The sequence below is a fragment of the Monodelphis domestica genome, chromosome 5 (genome assembly GCF_027887165.1).
Source record: "Monodelphis domestica isolate mMonDom1 chromosome 5, mMonDom1.pri, whole genome shotgun sequence".
Lineage (NCBI taxonomy): Eukaryota > Metazoa > Chordata > Mammalia > Didelphimorphia > Didelphidae > Monodelphis > Monodelphis domestica.
Window position 1 is genome coordinate 202,101,989 of NC_077231.1, and position 18,542 is coordinate 202,120,530.

The 18,542-nt window shown below is 34.4% G+C and overlaps 1 protein-coding gene across 2 annotated transcripts in view; it reads right to left on the bottom strand.

The window, feature by feature from the left end:
- The window catches only part of UBE2H (ubiquitin conjugating enzyme E2 H), a 147,426-nt gene that overhangs the window by 91,093 nt on the left and 37,791 nt on the right, over positions 1 to 18,542 (bottom strand). The gene's annotated exons all lie outside the window — the stretch shown is intronic.

The following is an 18,542-nucleotide window of genomic DNA, read 5'->3' on the forward strand; positions in this document are numbered from 1 at the left end:
GATGGCAGTGAAGAGGCATATGGGGGGGTATGAGCAAGTTGAAAAACAGAAATAAAAAATTTGTAAGATATGAAAACAAAGGCAAGTTATGTGGCAGAGGGAAAGGTAACATAATGTTTGGGAGACCACAGCAATGTGGCTGGCTGGCCTACTGCAAAATAAGAAGAAGGCCTGAGGGGGGTAAAGGGGGAGGGGGGGGAGAAACAGCAGGGTAGCTTAGTGAATTGAGAGCCAGGCCCAGAGACAGGAGGTCCTAGGTTCAAATCTGGGCTCAGACATTTCCTAGCTATGTGACCCTCAAGTTTGGCCTCAGACATTTCCTAGCTATGTGCCCATGGGCAAGTCACTTAACCTGCATTGCCTAGCCTTCACCTTGAAACCAATGCACAGTATTGATTCTAAGACAGAAGGTAAGTGTTTAAAAAATAAAATAAATAAAAAGACGGCATGGGCAAGAATCACACTAGATACACAGGCATTGACTACAAACAACATAACTGGATGGATAACCCAAATAAATGCGATCATAAAACCATTTGAGTATTTAACACAATATTTCATCCATCCCTTAGCAGCTTATTCAAAGAGCTCAGGGAAATCAAGCCAGTAAACCTTATGCCAGTGGAAAATAAGCTCGTAAGGCAGGAGATAAAGTACCACATTTAAAGACTTTGGCAGCAAGGAAAAGAGCCTGAAGAGTAGTAATTAAGAAATAACACTAGGAAGGCAGGTTAGAAACAGGTTAAAAGATAGAAAGGAGGAAGAACAAAAGAAAAAATCCTGCCTTCTCTATTTTAAGTAACAACATTCTATGCATCATCTCGCTAAAATTCTTTTTTCTCCTAATTAAAGGGTCCTCTTAGAGTTCTAAAGTGGCCAACCAGACTGAAATGCTGGGCAAAAGCCCCTAAGGAAAACCATTCTGCTTTCTGTGCTTTGATTTCTCCAGATGAGATAAAGAAAAGATACACATTGCTTTTAAATCTTACAAAGTTTAAATCCACATCCGATTTAGGAAGAATACTGTATCTAACTCTCTACACAACAGAATTTTCAACATTTCACAGAACTTTGAAATATTGTGAAGTTACTAGAGTACCAAAACCAGTTTTTTTATTATATTAAGGAAGTAAGATTACTACTACAGCTTACTTCAGCAAAATTACTTATATTTCACTTACACATATAAATTTGCATTTCCTAAACACATCATGGGTTCAGTGGTTGAGCAAAAGGAGTTGATCCATGAATATTCTAGGTATTGAGTAGAAAACAATCTAGGATTAAAAAATGGCTGTAGATAATCTTCACAAGAATAAGAACTATTTTACATTCTAAACTGTTGCAAAGAAGCAAAGCTCAACTAAGAACTAAAAGTTCTTAACTCTTTGTCTTGTTCTCAGCTCCACAAGATTAATCAATTTTCAGAGATTTCCTCCACCTAAGAAAATTCTTTGCAAAGTCTTAATCATTCTGGTAGCAATGAGAAATGTTTTCTATTGTCTACTCCAATACCAACCAATTTAACACAAGCAAGTCTATACTATTGACCTCAGTTTCTAGTTTGCAAAACTGTTGTCATTTGTTCTTATTAAAAATACTTTCAAGTCTTTGTTATACTCTATAGTAAACTCTCTGAGCTTACTCTTCTCCCCAACATTTAAGCCTGTTGCCCCTTTTCTGCAGCCAAGTTGCCCAATGGTATATAGCAGTTAAGATTATTCCTATCTTCAAATATTTTTCCCAATTATATGTAATGACAATTTTCAACATGTTTTCTGAAATTATAAGGCACAAAACCTACCTCCACCTCAGAGATGGTAAGCAATTTGATCTGGATTATACATGTATTATCAGGCAAAACATACTTCCATATTGGTCATTGTTATGAGAGAATACACATATAAAACCAAAAGTCCAAAAGAAAACCATAAAAGAAAAACAAATGTGTAAGATAGTATGCTTTGATCTGAATTCTTTGTCCTAAATTCTTTAGAATTATCCTCGATTGTTGTCTTGCTGAAAGTAGCTAAATTTTTCACAGTTGATCACCCCATAATATTGATGTTACTTTGTGCAAAGTTCTCCAGGTTCTGCTTATTTCACTCAATTAATTCATGTAGATATTTCCAGCTTTTTCTGAAATCATCCTGCTTATCATTTTTATAGCACAATATTATTACATCACCAATATATACCATAATTTGCTCAGCCATTCCCTAATTCACAGACATCCCCTCAATTTCCAGTTCTTTGCCACCACCAAAAGAGCAGCTATACATATTTTTGTACAAATAGGCCCTTTCCCCCTTTTTATCTCTTTGGTATATTAATGGTACTACAGGATCAAAGGGAATGCAGAGTTTTATAGCCCTTTTAGTATAGTTCCTAATTGCTCTCCAAAATGGTTGGATCCACCAGCAATGCATTAGTGTCCCAATTTTGCCATTCCCCTCCAACATTTATCACTTTCCTTGACTCGTACTGGTCAGTCTGATAGGCTTAAACATTTCTTCTAACAACACAAGTGAAACTGAAGGGGTCAAAAATTCTAGAACCCTCCATTTCAAAAGTCTAAACATCAACTTCTCTGAATTCTTCTTTCCATAATCTTCAAATGTCATGAATGTCTAATTCCATTTATTAAAAAATACTTAATAAGTTGCTTCATCTCACAAGGTTAACTTTTTCTTTTTTTAAAACCCTTACCTTCCATCTTAGAACCAATACTGTGCATTGGTTCCAAGATATTAAAGTGGTAAGGGTTAGGCAATGGGGGTTAAGTGATTTGCCCAGGGTCACACAACTGGGAATTGTCTGAGGCCAAATTTGAAACTAGGACCTGTCTCTAGATCTGGTTCTCAATCCATTGAGTCACCCAGCTGCCCCCCCCCAGGTAACATTTTATAAAACTAGTTAATGAACTTTGTGTTACATATTAAATTATATCCTGAAATTAGCAAATAACACCCTAACACAGTATTATTATTAATAAATGGTCACTGAATGAAAGTAAAGGTAAGATATTTAATTGCAATATATTTCAGTCTGTCCATTCCCTCTTTAGTAGACTTCATACCATTGATAAGGAGTAAAGAAGTTCTGGATTATTAATCCCTGGAACTAATGGGTTTTTGCTGATTTTTATAGCAAAATCACTGCAATTGAATACAGATATAGACATGGATGAAATATAACTAAAGTACCAAAGGAAAGACTTTTAAAATAACAAATGTTGTAGTTATCAACACAACTACTTGGGGGGGAAATTTTATTACTAACAAGTTGGTATCAAATTGGTCACAATCATTTTAAATATGCCTATAGATAAGGGCAGGCTATGAAGTAATTTTGATATGTATATTTATTTTGAGTTAATTCATCCAAAATGACTCATTGCAAAAGCTAACCATGTACCTAACTTTGGATAAACGTTTACTTCCCAGTTTATGAGTTGCTTTAGGAATAATAAATTTTTATAAAGTAATACTAGTTGTTTAACAGGCAGGTCTTTAGTTTGGCAAATTGGTTACTTTAAAGAATCCTTAGAGAAATAAATTCATGAAAACAAGTTAACTTTCTATTATGGTCTGGATATCCTAGAAGCTGTTCATTCTGCAAAGGGGTTATATTCAAAAAAATAGCTGAAAATTATTATAGTTCTAATTATTATGATTCTATTGGCTGAGTCATTTGTGAATGTCAGTTTTCTAGATATGAAATGCCACAATGTTTTTGGGCAAGTAATCCCCTAAAATATATCAATTATCAGCTGATAAAAACAATTAATTGATAATCACTCATTTCAGCTGCAAATACATCTCTTTTATTTGGATATTTTTGTTAGGTTTTCATTAGTTGCTGACTCTCCACCAAAAAACCTGCTTTTTTTTGTTTTGTTTTCCTGTTTTGACAGGAAACAATGTAAACAAGAACAATACTGAAACAAGAATTCTTTTAAAAATCTATTAATATGGCTCCCCAGTACAAAGAGGAAATCTGTAAGACTCCACCTGGCTACTCACAATTAACATAGCTAAAAGACTTCTCTAGAGAGATTCCTGGACTAAGGAAAAAAATCATTGTGTACATTCTATTTTGGGTGATGACAATGCCCATTTATAACCTCCTAAAATCAAATACCTTGTCTACAGTGAAGACCCTCATTCATACATTTCCTCGATAATGTAACCCCTGATTTAACATAAGAAGACTCTGTTACAACCTGTAACATCTCTAGACCCTTCATCTTAACATAACATTAAGGTAGGATAGTCTAGGTGGCATGGTGCCCAAGGTCCTTTGTAGCTCTAAAACCTGTGATAAGTTACAAGACTTTCTCAGAAGTCACCCTACGCTCCTCCTCCACTTATTCTGCATCATAATTATCATCAGTAAAAAAAAAAATAAAAAAGTATGATATAGTTGAAAAAGTACTAAACCTAAAATATGATGGGAGAACAGAATTTGATAATGGTTAAGCATAGAGAGATTGGAGGTCAGAGAAAATAGATTCAATAGGTGTCAGTTCTGGAAGAGGAGAAAGTGGATTGTGATCAGAACTTCAAAGTTTAAGATTTTGGAAATAAAACATTGATGACAAGATTCAAGGTGTGGCAGCCATATCAATAGATGTGCAATGAAGATCCCTTCAGAATTAAATTGAAGGAAGTAAGTACAGGGCATCATATGATTCACCAAGGCACATTGGAGTTAAAATTAAAACAGGCAATAGCTACTCAGTGGGCAGCAACAACAAAAATGTAGGAAATGCTATCAGTATATGGTTTGAATTCAAAAGAAAACATTATAGAATCATAGCTATAGAGCTGGAAGGACCTTCAAAACCATCTAGTCCAATTCTTATTTTAAAGCTAGGTTATGTGGCTTGCCCAAGGTCACATGGGTAATAAGTAAGCTAGTCATTATTTAAATCAAGGTTCACTGACTCCACATCTAGCAGTACAAATCTCTTCTCAATATTGACAGTAACAGAAAAATGGTCTGAAAGATAACATGAAGTCAGCTTTTCCTTTTCTCCTAGTGACTTCAGGAAAATAAAGGAAACAAACTCCAATTAGTAAGGGCTAGAAGGAAAAAGTTTCATCTGGGGAAAACCAGGTTTGAGTTTAGGTGAGTAAGCAGGGAGCAAATATATAGGAAGAAAAAGTTAGACCTACAGGGGGACTTTTACCACAATGGAATAGGATTCTCCAGAACTTAAAAGAAAGCTATTAAGAGGAACAGATAAGAAAGACCAATCATAAAGATTAGGCAGAAGATATGAGCTAGAAAGGAATAATAGGCACTAGCATGGGTAAGGGGTTTTCAGGTAGCAAATATAGATAATATATGAAAGCATCAAAAATAGGGAGTAAGCCAAAGGTACCAGTTATAAGCATACAAACCAGTTTAAGATGGGAAATATACTATCAGTTGGAGGAGTCAGGAAATGCTTCATGTAAACAGTGATCTGGAAGATGCTTCTTAGGCAACAGGTGGTACAATGGGCAAAGAGTCAGGCATGGAGTCTAAAAAACTTGGGTTGAAATCCAGCCTCCAACGTTTACCAGAATAATGACTCTAGGCAAACTGCTTAAATCTCTATTTACTTCAGTTTTCTGAACTGAAAAATGGCACCTACTTCACATAATTCAAAGTGTTGTGGAATTAATTAGAACATTTCAATATTACACAAACTATGTGAAAAAATGGGAAGAGATTCTACCAAATTACTTCTCTGATACAATGGACTTAGAGAGCCTGGAATATAACAGGTGCTATATAAATGCTTGTTATTCTCTTCCCTTCTTTTTTAAAAAATCCCTACCTATTATCTTAGAAATCAATACTACACATTGGTTCCAAGACAGAAGAGGAGTAGGGACAAGGTAATTAGAGCAAGGTAAATGGAGTTAAATGACTTGTCCTGGGTCATAAAGTTAGGAGGTTTCTGAAGAGTCTAGAGGCCAGATTTGAACTCAAGGACCGCCCAATTCAGGGTCTGGCTGGGAGGGAATAATTACCATAGTTTTCTTTTTTTCCTAAAGTTAGTAATGGTATGACATTTTTGAAATTTTCATATATCTGGTACTTCATAAACTGAAACACCTGGGTAACTTGGTTCCTCCCTCTCTATATTAAGACTAGTTCCCTGAATAATGACCCATATATGATCTTCATAGTAAAATCAATGAGCACTGATCAAGCACTGTACCTCAAGGACTTCCCATTCTAAAAGAGAGAAGATACATAAATGTGGAGACATAAAGTAAATACATACAAAACAACAAATGAAATTGAATCTTTGAAGTAAATGAGATTTTCAAGAGGTGGAGGTGAGAAGGGAATAAATTCCTGGCAGAAACTAAAGTAAAGTACTACTCATAGCAAAAGCAATTTTACTAGGCTGTACAGTGTGGCCCCAGGCTACAGAAAATTTTAAATACCGAACAGAAGAATTAATATCTGATCCTGGTAGAAATAGGGAATCACTTAAATTTACTGAGTGCAGAAACCTTTTGAAAACATAATGATCATCTGCAGAATCTTGGGATTATTTATTATATCATTTTATAATATATTACATAACATTTATTATATATTCATTATACATCTATGTTATATCACTTATATGCAACATATCCAGTCTTTGCTAAGTGTTACTAATGTGTTACCTACTTTTCTACAAGTAGGTCCACTTTCATCAAAAGTCTTGAGAATCATTCCCTTTTTGAATGCCATTTATTTAGTATTCTAAAACCTGAGTTGTCAATAATCCAGATGAGTTGGCAATACTTTCTGTTTCCAGTCCCTACGTACCAAGAAATTAATCTTGATAAAATGGTTTCCTATTACCTGCCAAATAAAGTTGAATACATGAACTCTGAAAGGAAAAAGGTCAAACAAGATGGTTCACAAGCAAATTCTATCAAATATTCAAAGAACAATTAATTCCGATATTATACAAACTGTGTTAAAAATAGAAAAAGAGATCCTACCAAATTCCTTCTATGATATAAATATAATCTTGACACCCAACCAAGGAAGAGAAAACTATATAGACTAATATTACTAATGACCCTTGATATACAATTTTTCAATATGTTGGCAAAGAGGCCAAAGTAGCATATGACCAGATTGGAATAATGCTAGGAAAATTATAAAAAGAAATGACTACACTAATAACAACAAAAACTATGATTATATCAATAGACATAGAAAAGTTCTGACAAAATAAAACTCTAATATCTCTAATTTAATTAAAAACTCTAATATCTAATTAATAATAACTCTTCTTGACATAGATGGTAAGTGGAGCCAGCAATTTATGTGAAAATAAACTTAAGAGTTCTTTTTAACAAGATTAAGGATAAAGACAAGGATATCCAGTGTCATCATTCCTTTTTATAAAGTGCTACTAGGGCAATAAGAAAAAGAAATTGAATAAGCATAAGTAAAAAAATTAAAATGACCATTTCTTGAATATTATAAAAGAGTTTACTTAGAATCCTGGATTTCCAACTAATAATTAAATGAAACAGTAACTTCAACAAAACTGCAAGACACAAATCCACATAAATAATTAGCATTGCCATACATTATAAACAAATGCAAAAGGAAGAGATAACACTTGAGAATCTATATACCAAGACATACATAACTTGAGAAGCATGATTTACAGAAATATAGACGGAATTATTGCTTATGAATAGCTCTAATCATAAGCTGGGTCCCATCTGAAATCCATTAGCCAGGCAAAGATGACAAAAGTCAAAAATGATATATGTTGAAGGGGAAAGAAAATCAGTTGTAAAGTGGTTTGGTTACTCTGAAAAGCAATCTGGAACTATGCTCAAGAAAAAAGAAAAGGGTCTATATATACAAAAACATTTATAGCAGTTCTTTTCATTGCAGTCAAAACCTAGAAACTAAAGGGTTATCCCCCTATTGGGGAATGACTAAAAGAATTATGGCAAATGAATATGGAAATATTTGAGTGATAATATATGTATAACCCAATGAAATTGCTTGTCAACTACAAGAGGAGGTTATGAAGGGAGGGAGACAGCATGAATCATAACTTTGGGGAGGGAAAAAAAAGAATTATAGCATATGAATATGCTAGAATGTTGTCATGTCATAAAAAAATGACATGAGCAGTTACAAAAGAAACTGGGAAGATTCCCCTATGAATTGATGAGGACTGGGGCAAGTAGAAATAGGAGAATAGTATTCTAGAGAAAAATAGATTTGTAAGACTTTAAATCATTTTTTTTAAATGATAACTTTAGAAACTTATCAAAATGCAGTAATAAAACCATGAGGCTAGAAGACTGAAGATAAAAATAATACTTACCTCATTCCAGAAAGTGAAGTTGCAAAAAGATACACATTTTTGGGCATGGCCAATGTGAAAAGCAAATTCTCACAACTATACATGTTAATGATGAGGATTTCATTTTTATTTTTCATTCTGTTCAATGAGGATGTCAGTGAGATAAGATCAGAAATGCATGTAAAGTATGTAAAATAATTTTTAAAAAAGAAACAATATGATGAATACAGAGGAACAAGAGAACTGATGCAAAGGAAAACAAGCTGAACCAGGAAAACAATGAGTAGTAACTACAAAGAAGAAAAGAAAAAACATAATACAAATGAAACCAACTGATGTAAGATTACAATGACAATGCTTGGAAACAGAAAAATAGATATGGGAAGACATCTCCGTCCTTTACAGGGGAGAGGGACAAGTATGGAATGTCACATATAATTTGTTATTTTTTTCAATGTGTTAACTTTTAAGAAATATCTTTCACCATTCGCTGTTCCAGATACCAATGATGAAGCATGCTATACACCTAACAGAGTTGATGGATTCAAGAATGAGACACCTTTTTGGATATTGTTAATATAGGAATTTGGTTTTACTCAACTATGAATATCTTCACAAGAGTACTTTTTTCTTCTTTTTTAGTGGCAGGGAGACTAAAGATAAATCAAATTATAATAAATGTGAATGAACTGTTTGAAAAAGTAAAACCAAGAAATATTTTTAGGTTCTTATGTCTCTATTACAAATATGAATAATATAAAAATACGTTTGAGTAATAAGACATGTATAAACCAGTGGAATTGCTTGTCAGCTCTGGAAGGAGGAGGGAGAGAACATGAATCATGGAACCATGGAAAAATATTATAAAAATAAATTTAAAAAATAATGTAAAGTGATTATGTACAGAATAGGGCAGCTAGGTGGTACAGTGAATAGAGTACCAAGCCAGGAGTCAGGAAGATATATTTTCCAAATTTCAAATCAAGCCTTATCTTACTAATCTGTGTGACCTTGGGCAAGTCAATTAAACCTATTGGCCTTAGTGTCTTCATATGTAAAATGAGAAAGAAATGGTAAATTATTTCAGTTATCTTTGCCACAAAAAAAAAACCTAAATGGGATCATGAAAAGTGAGACATGACTGAAAGACATCTAAACAACCATAAATGTGTATACAATATTATGAATACAAATTTGGAGGGAGGGGAAATCTATCTTCCAAGAGCTCAAATTTAATGTAATCCAAACATTTATTAAATACCTACTATGTATAAAGTTCTGTGCTACTGAGGATACAAAAAAGAAAACATAACAGTCCTTCCTCTAAGTAGCTTACATTTTACAGGAGAATTACAAAGAGTACACAGATAAGTATTTACAAGGTCATCTGAGGCAGAAGAGAGCATTAATTACTAGGGCAAGTTTCACAAAGGTGACACCGAAGCTAAACCTTGAAGATAAGGATTCTAAGAGATGAAAATGAAGAAAAGAATCCATTCCACAAATGAGGGACAGAGCCTGAAAATGCTAGGATGTGAGGATAAAATGTCAAATTCAAGAAATAGTCATTTATCATAAAAGAATCATGTTTTAAAAAAGTTATCAAGGTACGCAAGAGCCAGGCGGTAGCCCACCTTAAATATCAAGCTAAAGATATCATGGAGGCAAATTTAGGAGGCCAGGAGGTTCTCACAAGACTGTTAAGGGTTGGAACCTGTCTCTAAATAAGATAATATTAGTAGTTCTGTAGTAGAGATTGGATTAGAAGGAAATGGTTGAAAAGAAGATCATTAAACTGAATGCAATGATAGCATTCTATGCAAGAAATGACTAGAATCTGAACTAAAGTGGAGGATAAGAGAAGCGAATAAGACATACAAGAGATGGTATGGAAGTAGAATCAATAACACTTGGCAAGATTTAAGACAGTTAGAGCATGACTCCAGGTTTACAAAACTAGATGCCTAGAAGATGGTAGAATAGAAGCATGGAAAGCTGACAATGCTCTCCACTCAACCTTGCCTCCAAACAAATAGTGGAATGATAGAACCAACAAGGAGGAAACAGGTTCCCTGCAGAAACAAGTTGGAAGGGAGGCAGAGAGGGTTATTTCGCTGAAGAGAGAGGAGAGAACACCAACAGCGAAGCTACACCAAGAAGTATGGGCACAAGCCACCAGCAAGTAAGCCCCTCTCCCCCTACTGCTCCAGATTCTAAACCTGGGCCCAAGCCAACTTTGAGACCCACAGACCCTGCCTAAGCCAACAGCAGAGGTCCCCACATCTAGCTCATGAACTTCCAAGCCCTAGCTTAGCCCTGCACTTAGGCTCCAAGCTTCAAGGCAAGGCAGTTCAAGGTGTGCTTGGCACATTCAAGTCTAAGGAAAGCCCCAGAGTCCTGCCCAAGCTCCATCACAGGGCAGTCCACAGTGTACCGGATGGGTGGAAGGCTCTGAGTCCTTGCCATAAGTCATGAAGACCCAAAACCCAGAGCAACTCCAGCATATGGGAGTCCATGAGATACCTAGCTGGCCTAAGGGGAGGCCCAGAGCACTGCCCAAGCCTGCAGTGAGGCTCCATGCCCCAAAGCAAGGCAGTCTGCAGTGTACTTGGCCTGTATAAGTGTGGAAGGAGGCTCAGAGCCCCTGTCCAGGCTTGAAGTGAGGCTCTGAGCCTCAGCACAAGGTAGCCCACATTGCTCTGATCCCTGCAAACCATCAGCAGTCCTGAGAGGAAGCTGAATCAACAGTGGCTTTTAGAGCTCCTGGCCCACATATCATCAAACCACCTTGGAGGAACTGAAACTTGCTGAAACCCAGAAATACAGCTGAGGGTAGTAGCAAGGGAACAAATGAGGTTTAAGAGAATGCTCCCTCTACCCCAAAAACAAAGTCCACCTTTACAATAAACTCAAAAGTAAAAAAAAAAAGGGGGGGCCACATGCTAGGAAAATAAGCAAGCAGCAAAAAATGAATAAAAATAAAAACAGAACCATATAAAATTATTGTGGAGACAAAGAACAAGGCAAAGACTAAAGAAGAGGCAGTACAATCAAAGAAGTCACACACAAAACTTCAAAGAACAATGGTATTGGTCATACGCTCTAGAAGAACTAAAAAAGAAATTAAAAAATCAAATATGAGAAGCAGAGGAAAAATGAGGAAGAGAAATAATGCAAGAAGAAAATAACATCTTGAAAAACAACTGATCAATTGTTAAAGGTCTAAAAACTCAAGAGAACAATTGCTTAAAAGCTAGGCAAAAAGGCACTAATGACTTCATGAAACATTAAGAAAAAATAAAACAAAATCAAAAGAATGAAAAAATAGAAAATATGTAATATCCCACTAAAAAACAACCAACCAGAAAAATAGATCCAGGAGAGGCAATCTAAGAATTATTGAACTACCTGTAAGTTATGATTTCTTTAAAAGTCTAGATATCCTATTATGAGAAATTATAAGAGAAAATTACCCCGACATTCTTGAACAAGAGGGTAAAATACAAATTGAAAGAATCCAGTGATCCCTTCCTAAAATAAATTACCTCATGTCAACTCCCAAGAATATTATAGCCAAATTCAAGAGTTCACAGACCAAGGAGAAAATACTACAAATAGGCATAAAGTAACAACTCAAATATCATGGAACCACAAACAGGATTACACAGAATTTGGCAGTTTCTACCTTAAAAGATGAAAAGTCTTGGAATATGATGTTCCAGAAGGCAAAGGAACTAGGCTTAGAAGAACCATCTACCAAGCAAAATTAAGCACATTTTTTCTGTAACAAAATAATTATTTAATAAAATAGATTTCCAAGCATTCCTGATGAAAAGACCAAACAGAAAATCTGATTTCCAAATACAAAACTCAAGAGAAGCGTAAAAAGGTAAACAAGAAAAGAGAAAATATAAGAGATTCAATAAGGTCAAACTGTTTGTATACCTATATGGAAAGACAATATTTTTAATGAAAATACACAGAGGTCATAGGAGTAAGCTGTTTAGGATGACATGATAGCCCCCCCCCCCAAAAAAAAACCATCAAGGGTTGAAAAAGAAGACTGCACCAAGAGAAAGGGGAAGAGAGATGTAGAATGGAGTAAACTATATCACTTAAATTGACACAAAAAATACCATTACAGTGAAAAGGAGGATGAAGGTGGTAAAGGGCAATGCTTAAACTTTACTCTCATGAAAATTGGCTCAGAGAGGGAATAACCATACTCATTCAGGTATAGAATCCTATCTTACCCTAGAAAGAAGTAGGAGGGGAATAATGGGGGGAAATGGGGGAGGTGGGATGGTGATTGAAAGCAAAACACTTTGAGGGGAGGGAGAGAGGGAGGGAGGGAGGGAGAGAGAGAGAGAGAGAGAGAGAGAGAGAGAGAGAGAGAGAGAGAGAGAGAGAGAGAGAGAGAGAGCGAACGAACGAGCAAGCAAGCAAGCAAGCATACGGAATCAAAAGGGGAAAATAAGATGAAGGGGAATACACAGACAGTAATCATAATTGTAAATGTGAATGGAATAAACTCATCCATAAAACAAAAGTGGAAAGCAGAGTGAATTAAAGACTGGAATCCAACAATATGTTGTTTACAAGAAACACATTTGAAACAGGAAGATGAGCACAAAATAAAGATTAAGGAGATGGAGCAAAAAATTATTATGCTTCAGTTGAAATAAAAAAAGCAGGAGTATCAATCATGATCTCAGACAAAGCTATAGCAAAAACAGATCTAATTAAGAGAGATAAGGAAGTTACATCTTCATAAAAGGTACCATAGACAACAAAGTAATACTAATATTAAATATATGTGCACCAAAAAGTATAGCTATAGCCTCCAAATTTTTAAAGGAGAAATTAAATGAGTTTCAAGAGTAAATAAACAATAAAACTATTCTAATAGGAGACCTCAATATTTCCCTCTCAGAACTAGAAAAATGTAACAAAAAAATAAACAAGTAAAGGAAATGAATAAAATTTTAGAAAAATTAGATTTACTAGATCTTGGAAGAAACCTGAATGGGGATAAAAAGGAATATGCCTTCTTTTCAGCAGCATATGATACACAAAAACTAACCATATACTAGGACATAAAAACTTCACAACCAAATACAGAAAAGCAGAATAAACGCATCCTTTATAGATCATAATGCAATAAAAATTATAACCAATAAAAGTCCATGGAAACACGAATTAAAAATAAATTAGAAACTAAATAATCTAATTCTACAAAAGGGGTTGGGTCAAAGAATTATAGAATCAATAAATAATTGAATTAAAGAGAATGACAATGACAAGACAACATATCAAAATTTGTGGAATACAGCCAAAGTACTTAGGAAAAAAATTTATCTTTGAACACTTACATCACTAAAATAGGGGTAAAAAAAAGCAGATCAATAATTTAGGCAGACAACTTTAAAAATTAGAAAAAGAACAAATTTTAAAACCCCAAATAAAAACAAAATTGGAAATCCTAAAATCAAAATACAAGGGCAATTAGATGGCACAGTAGATAGAGTGCAAAGCCTGGATTTGGAAGGACCTCAGTTCAAATCTAATTTTAGCTGTGTGACCCTGTGCAAGTCATTTAACTCCAACTTTACTGCTCCATTGCCTTGCAACTTGTATCAACCCTAAGACAGAAGATAGGGGCTAAAAATATATAAGGAGTTAAGTGGAAAAGTTAAAGAAGTCAGGACTAGAATCAGGAACACTCATCTCTCCAAGTTCAAATCTGGTCTCAGAAACATACTCACTTTGTGACTATGGGCAAATCACTTAGCCCTGTTTACCTCAATTTCTTCATCTGTAAAATGAGCTAGAGAAGGAAATGGCCAACAACTCTAGTCTTTGCCAAGAAAACCCCAAATGGGATCACAAATAGTCGGACATAGCTAAAAGTGACAAATAACAACAAAATAAGGGGTTAAAAATGAAAGTTGATAAGGGGGCAGCTGGGTGGCTCAGTGGATTGAGAGCTAGGCCTAGAGATGGGAGGTCCTAGGTTCAAATCTGGCCCCAGACACTTCCCAGCTGTGTGACCCTGGGCAAGTCACTTGACCCCCATTGCCTAGCCCTTACCACTCTTCTGCCCTGGAGCCAATACACAGTATTGACTCCAAGACAGAAGGTAAGGGTTTAAAAAAAAAAATGAAAGTTGATAGTTAAGAGATTAGTTGGCAGAAATATGAAGAAAATCTATTTTAGACATGAGAGATAGACTGCATAAATGCACAGTTAGGCAAAAGAATGCTAGAAATCTAGTTAAAGCAGAAGACAGTGTGTGTCTCAGGAAGAGTAAATGAAGGCTGGAAAAGGGAGTGCTATAGAAGGCACTGAATGTGGATTAAGAAGTTTATTATATATATATATAATATGCATATTATATATATATAGAATAAACTATTATAGTTTATTCTATAAGCAATGAAGAATCAGTGAGGTTTTATGCAGGGCAATGATATGATCGGGCAAAATAAAATATAAAAATAAAGAAGACATATGGATATAAGCTTACTCCAATATTGACTGTTCAGAGAGCAATCTGAACTTGAATCAAAGTAGTCTAGATAAGCATAGGTCATCACATTTAGCTTTTTGAAAAGTTTAACTTCTCAGGTACAAGTCATAATTTAAAGAGCCCTAGAATTGACCCAATCCACACTTGCTTCAATATATCTCCATTAGAAGCAGCATAAAGAGAACAGACTACCAGCAAGATACTCCATCAATACTTTGTCAGCTGAAAGTTCAACTAAACATAGTAAATCTTAACTGTAAAGGGGATGACCTAGGGTGGAATGTTGGGCAACAATAGAACATATAAGAAATCAGGAAGAAGGTATTAAAATTCAAATAATGAAATAAGGTAGACTATGAGGCAAAAAGGTAGATTCTCTGAGTAACAGTAATCATACTAGTAACCATAACTGCAACTATAGACATTAACGCATGCAGTGTAAAAAAGGCTTTTGTTACCAAAAAAAAAAAAGGGATGCTCGCACAAGACACACGCTCTCTTAAAGGTTCACCATCAGTAGTCCATAGGATGTTAACTCAAGACCAGACAAGCAAAATATACAAATAATCATAATCAAAAAAAGTAGCCAGTAGGTGATTGGGGGGGAGGGAGGGGGGAAGAGGGGAAAATAAGGGAAGACATATCAAAGACTGTAAATTAAAGCATGAGGAAGTTAAAATATTCATCGGCTAAAGGATAACTCACTCTGGGGAAATTACATTTTTATGAAGTAATGACATGAGACTCTAACATATCCTTAAGAATGATTAAAACAACATGCTTTTAAAATATGAGACTAGTGATATCAAATAGAATCATTTCTAAGATATACTATTGCAATGTTTTTGGACATAATACTATTCTTTGCACTATAGATGTTTGTATTATGAGGGATGTTTAGTTTTTTTTGGGGGGGGTTAAACTCAGGGAAAACAATTACTGTTTGGGTACCACTTTCTAATAATAATTTTCTATAGAAAAGGCACTGAATAAAAACCTAGTCTTTCTACTCTCACATAGGTTTCTTTTTATTCATTCTATGACAGAATACAGTATTCATCTAGTCTCCATGCCCCTACTTTGATATACATGCTTAAGTAGATTTTTAGATTATACTGGACAGAAAGAAATGTTGAAACTAGGTTTTTGTTACTTTTTTTTTTCATTTTATCACAGCTACAAGGCCATTCATGAATTTTAGAATATAATTATATCATATATGATTACTTAGCTTTCCCAATGATAGACAAGCTCCTAAACAGAGAAGCAATCCTATATCCATTCAATGGCTCTCAAATCTAGTTGGAAAAAAGGGATCAAAGATTTAACTATCCTCCCTCAAAAAAGAACTTATAAAAATGTACTTTAAAATTTTTTTTAATGTGGCAGTTTAGCTAAGAAGCTTTTATTTAAAGTTCAATGTAGACATGACTTTAATTTTAAAAACTCTTTAAATATCTGCTTTTCCTATAACCCAGGTTTGGGTTTTAGAAGATTACTCACAAAAATAATATGGGGGGGAAATTTTGAGGGTTCCACATACCAAGATAGTAATAACAGCATTTTTTGAGGTAGCAAAGAATTAAAAATCCAATAGATACTTATCAACTGGGAAAAGGCTAAACAAATTGTACATGAATGCAGAAGATTACCTAAGACATAAACAATTAACATGAAGAATTCAGAGAAGCATAAAAAAATTTTGAATGAACAGATATAAACAGATACAAACTAAAGTAAGCAAAAACAATGAAACAATGACTACAAATACATCAAAAGAACCACAAAAATTAAGGTTGAACACTCTGTAATTAAAATGATCAAAACCTGGCCCTGAAGGGGGAAAAATGTTTTTTTTCTTCTTTTGCAAAGATAAGGGACTACGGAAGAGGCACATTGTATATATCCTGTCAGACTTGACTGATATATTCCTTAGATTTGATAAACTATTTTTCCTTCCTTCTTTTTATTCTTTGTTTCAAGAGATGGCTCTATGGGGAGCAGGAATATTATATTTGGAAATAAAGGCAATATAAAAACCAAAAACTACAAATAACATTTTAAAATATCTATTTCATTTTATTCTATTCTAACACAATGGTTTCATATATTGGTTACTCTAATGGTAAAAGTACTCATTTATGGTATAAGGGGAATGGTAAATTACATTATACTTGTCTGGACAAATAATAAAGTGACATTTATATAGTACTTTAAGATCCACAAAGTAACCTTAATCTCATTTGGTTTTTATGTTACATAATCTTTTGAGGACATGGAAAGTCTTTCAGTGGGTTGGGATTTTTTTGAGGAAAAGAGGGGTGATTTGATTCATATATCTGAATTTAACACTGGATATTACAATGGAGTCCTAAATTTTAATTAAATAGGTTTTTGTTCAAAGGATATAAGCTAAGTCACCCAAAATTTGATAAAATTTGAAGTTACTCTAATAGAAGACAATCTATAGTGACCCAATGGAAAACAGAAAAAGGGTCAAGAGGCAAGCCTATTCCTTCAGGTCCTTTGGTTTTGGTTATTTTTTTCATCCTCCCTCACTAAAGCATCACTTCTTAGTAGCTAAGTATGAGGAGGGAGGTTTGTTTAAGCCAGATTTATAAGTTAATAGAGGAGGAAAAAGCAAAGCTCATCTTTTTTATTTTTAACTTGGGAGCCCATAGTGGCACATGATGAGGCATAGAGAAAAAATAAATATTTATATAGGACCTAAGGAACTTTGTTAAGAGATTTACAAATATTTCATTTGAATCTTAAAGCAATCTTATAAAATGGGTGCTATTAGTATCCTCATTTGAAAGTTGAGAAAACTAAAGCAAACAAATTAAGAATCTTGTTCAAAATCACATAGGGACTATCTAGGGGTAGGTTTGGACTCAGATATTCCTGACTCCAGGCCTTGGATTCTATAATCCACTTTGTAATCAGCTATGCATAAAAAATTTTTTTCTTAAAAATAAAACAAAACAAACACAAATCATTTTAAATTAACAATGTAACTTTTGAAAGGTGATAAAAAGTATGTCTTAGTAGGGCAGCTAGGTGGCTCAATGGATTGAGAGCCAGGCTCAGAGACAGAAGGTCCTATATTCAATTCTGGCCTCAAATACTTAACTGTGTGGACCCTGGACAAGCTGTTTAACCCCAATTGCCTAGTCCTTACTATCCTTCTGCCTTAGAATCTATATTATTGATTCTAAACAAAAGGTAAGGGTTTCTTTAAAAAATTATGTCTTAGTGTTAAACCCTGTTTAGTAAATATAACTTTTGATTGCTAGACTTCAAAAATTTCCTTGAAGACTCCTTTTAATAAAAGCAGCAGCAATGATAACAAATACTGCTCAAAGCTCTTACTGAAATAGGGCAGTAGATGACAAACCCAAAGATTCCAGCTTTTGGGACAAAAATCCACCATTTCATAAAAACTGCTGGGAAAATTGGAAGACAGTGTGGGAGAGATTAGGTTTAGATCAACACCTCACACACTACACCAAGATAAACTCAAAATGGGTGAATGACTTGGAACATAAAGAAGGAAACTATAAGAAAATTAGGTGAACACAGAATAGTATGCATATCAGACCTTTGGGAAGGGAAATATTTTAAAACCAAGCAAGACTTAAGAGTCACAAAATGCAAAATAAATAATTTGGACTA